The 4,192-nt window shown below is 40.4% G+C and overlaps 1 non-coding gene across 1 annotated transcript; it reads right to left on the bottom strand.

The window, feature by feature from the left end:
• Positions 1-329: 329 nt before the first annotated feature.
• Positions 330-436, bottom strand: LOC131180465 (small nucleolar RNA R71). Its single transcript, XR_009149235.1, has one exon. It is a non-coding gene; the product is annotated as a small nucleolar RNA R71 (small nucleolar RNA).
• Positions 437-4,192: the final 3,756 nt, after the last annotated feature.

Here is a 4,192-nt window from a genome sequence, read left to right as displayed (position 1 = left end):
CTGATCTAAATCAACAGCCTTTGTGTATCCAATACCCTGCTTTAAATGTTGCCTTTGAGTTGAAATCTGGACTAATCCATTTATTGCCTAAATTTCATGGTCTTGCAGGAGAGGATCCACATAAGCATCTAAAGGAATTTCATGCTGTGTGTTCCAGCATGAAACCTCAAGGAGTTTCAGAGGATCAAATCAAGCTTCGAGCTTTCCCTTTCTCACTGGAAGGCACAGCTAAGGATTGGTTGTATTACCTTCCTTCTGGATCTGTCAACTCATGGAATGGGATGAAGCAGATATTTTTTGAGAAGTATTTTCCTACTTCTTGTGCTGCCAACATAAGAAAAGAAATTTATGGCATCCGGCAGTACAATGGAGAGAGTTTGTATGAGTATTTGGAGAGATTTAAGAAGCTGTATGCAAGCTATCCCCATCATCAAATAAGTGAGCAGCTATTGATTCAGTATTTCTTTGAGGGACTTCTACCAATGGACCACAGTATGATAGATGTTGCTAGTGGAGGAGCTTTGGTTGATAAGACACCAGAAGAGGCAAGGAGGCTGATTACTGACATGGCAGCAAATTCTCAATAGTTTGGAATGAGAATGGATCACACACCTATGAAGGTTAATGAGGTAAGTACATCTAATCTTGAGAAACAAATTTCTGATTTAACTTCTTTGGTGAGGCAGTTGGCTATAGGGAATATGCAAACTGTTAAGGTATGTGGAATTTGTATGGGTTTGAGTCATGTTATTGACATGTGTCCTGCATTACAAGAGGATGAGTCAATGCAACATGCTAATGCAGTAGGACATTATGGATAGCCACAACGCAGGTATGATCCCTTTTCTAATACTTATAATCCAGGATGGCGAGATCATCCCAATTTGAGTTATGGGAATCAACTGGTGCAAAATCGATACCAGCAACAAAGACCACAAGTGAATCAATCACCTCCACCTCCACCTCCACCTCCACCTCCACCTCCACCTCCACCTCCCTCAAATCAAAGTATGTCACTTGATAAAATTGTTAAAGCTTTGGCTAACAATACCCAACAGTTTCAACAGGAGAGCATAAATAGCATTCAAAACATAGAGAGGCAGATTGGTCAGTTAGCCTCATCTGTGAGTAAGCTGGAAGCTCAAGGTTCTAGAAAGCTTACGTCATAAATAGTCATGAACCCCAGAGAAAATGCGAGTGCTATACTGTTGCAGAATGGGAAAGAAGTTGATAATCAGACTCCACATGAGTCAACGAAAAAGAAGAAGCAAGGAGAAAAAGAGTCTGAAGTTCCTAAAATTGAGGTAAATATTGAACCTAAATTGAATAAGGTTAATAATTCTGTTCTTCCTCCATTCCCCTGCAGGTTGGCCAAGACGAAGAAAGAAGAATAAGAGAAAGAAATTTTGAAGACTTTCAGGAAGGTAGAAGTGAATATACCTTTACTTGATGCGATCAAACAAGTTCCCAGGTATGCCAAATTCCTTAAGGTATTGTCGCAATAGATTTTTGCGGTCGCCTGGACGATCACTCACCGAAGTGGGAAAAAGTGAGGAGTCGCCACCTTAGTTTTGAGGGAAACTAAGGAAAACCATTTGAGAAGTTAAATTAAAAATGAAACCACTTCAAAACAGAGATTCTAAGTTCGGGGTCCGTAAACGGGTGGGGAAGGTGTTAGGCACCCCACCTCGTCCCTTAATAAGGGTAAGTAGATTTAATTCTGCGTCCTTTATAAATTAGTTAGGAGGGCTTAGGCGGCAATGTTAATCCTTTTGGTAGAAGGAATATTTGATTTTTCACTAAATTTGGATTACCCAGATACATAAGTAAATGAGACAACCTCAGTGAACGGGTGTGAGAATCGGATAAGAACTCTCCTCCGATCTCTTTTAAGTTATTTATTAAAATTTTGAGGGGAGACCGGATAAGAACCCTCCTCCGATCTCTTTTAGAGTTATTTATTAATGTTTTGAGTTGAGACCGGATAAGAACTCTCCTCCGATCCCTATTTAATGTTTATTAAAAATTTGAAGGGAGACCGGATAAGAACCCTCCTCCGATCTCTTTTAGAGTTATTTATTAATGTTTTGAGTTGAGACCGGATAAGAACTCTCCTCCGATCCCTACTTAATGTTTATCAAAATTTTGAAGGGAGACCGGATAAGAATCCTCCTCCGATCTCCTTTAAGAGTTGATTTAAAACTTTTAGGCAAGGATAGGATAAGGACTCTTCCGACCTCTTCTATTTTGACGGGACCCGGACAAAGACTTTTCCGACCTTTAAAAATTTAACCACAGCTACGGGTCCTAAGAACCTAAAACTAAGAATTCTGGCATTCAAAAATGCTGGGGATAAGGTTTCTGGATACCCTGTGGCTGAACGGGGAACACTAGACTTGATTCACTGACCTTTTCATGTAGTCATTTTACCAATGTCTATTAACATCCGATCTATTCTGTTATGTTTACTTTGGTTCTATTTCGCTTTATGACATCTTGCCGAATTGCTGTTTACGTCAGCCTAATAGTTTGGCTATCTTCCTGACGTATTATTCATGTTCTCTCTTTTAAAAAAAGACCCCTAAGTTGCAGTTACCTACGTTTACCCAACCACTTACATACTACTAGGAGTTAGAAAACTTACTTTCAAAAAGGATGAAGATTAATAAAAATGAACTAATCACTAAATAGATGATTTGAGAGTGTCATTCTTTGGGGATTGTTTGTGCAAAAATAGTCTTGAAGAAAGTTGCAGATGTAAGAAGAACAAAGAAAATGTGGAAAGTAAATGCAGACACTCGATAAAACAGTGATATAAGCTCTTACAGTAACACTCTTTGGGGATCGTTTGTGCAAAAGTAGAAAGTTACAGATGTGAGAAGAACAAAGAAAATGCAGAAAGTAAATGTAAGCACTTAATAAAACAGTAGTATGAGCTCTTACCTGTGAGGAGCCAAAGCTACTAAAATAACTATGGGGTGCCAAATAGTGATAAGGCAAGGATTGATTGGCCTGGGGGGTGGTGTTCCTCGTGAACTGGAGGGTGATTAGCTAAAATGCGATCAGATCAAGATGAAAAGAACCGAATAGAATGAAGTCGAGCTTGGACAGAAATGATAAAAGGCAGAAAATGAGAGTGTGACCCGATAATGAACAAACTGGAAATGTAGAGTTCCAGTATTCAGAATCTTTTCAAGAAAAACACTTCAGAAAACTTGTTTCAAAAGTCTTTTTGATTGGCACTTCTAAGTAGCAGAGTAGTAAACTAAATGAAATTTCAGAGTTCCTCTTGCTATAATAACAGCCTCTCGTCTGTTTTTCCGTCCGTCCCTTGAACAGTTTTTATGCCGGTATTTATAGGAATCGGGTGCTCTTCGTGAAGGGTCAGGATTTATTTGAGGGAGATGGAGGGTCGAGATCTCGAAGGACATGATCGGAGGTTCAGGAATTAAAGAGAATCAAAATGAATGGTTGAGATCACTCTTCATAATATTTGTCCTTTTCTTCTTTCCATCTGACGGTCTCAAATTTCCTTGTCCGGAACGATCCGAGGGCTAAGAGTGAAAGACGCTGGTATTGTCGTCTTCTCTCTTGATCTAAGGGTTCCGGGTTTGTCCTTACAAGTGGGATCAACGGTGGAGATTGGGATGTACAGGACTGTCATGACATACCCTGGCACCTGTCAGCATTGCGGGCGATTCTTAGGCGTGCGGTGGGGATCGCGTCTGCCACGCTTTAACTACCTCGGCTCTGATTCTGACGACGGTTATTGGGATTTGTCTTATTCTTTTTGTCTTCCGATCCCTCCCCTAGCTCCTATTCCGATCTCTCATGCTGATCTCCTATCTCCCGATCTCTATTATCCCTTAATCAGTCTGGATTCGGTCCAAGCATTAATTACATCTCGATTCTCGAAGCGTCCGCTTCGTTTTCCGCTCAGCATTAAATGCCCATTTCCCCCTATATATACCCCTGTCGACGGAGACATTTTCTTCATCTGACTTTCCTCTCTTCTTTTCTTACTTTCCCTGTTCTAGCTGCTCCGGTGGAAGTTCTGGCTATAACTGTGGCTTTGATCTTTTCCGATGAACTTCTTTACTTACCGACTGAAAATTCACGATCCCGGTGATCGAATGACCTTTACTGATGATGGTGAGAGGACTGGATTTGATCGATCTGTATTGCGGACTTT

Source organism: Hevea brasiliensis, chromosome 5 (assembly GCF_030052815.1).
Source record: "Hevea brasiliensis isolate MT/VB/25A 57/8 chromosome 5, ASM3005281v1, whole genome shotgun sequence".
Classification (NCBI taxonomy): Eukaryota; Viridiplantae; Streptophyta; class Magnoliopsida; order Malpighiales; family Euphorbiaceae; genus Hevea; species Hevea brasiliensis.
The sequence above is the reverse complement of the archived record's forward strand: the minus strand, read 5'-3'. Positions and strand labels throughout refer to the sequence as shown.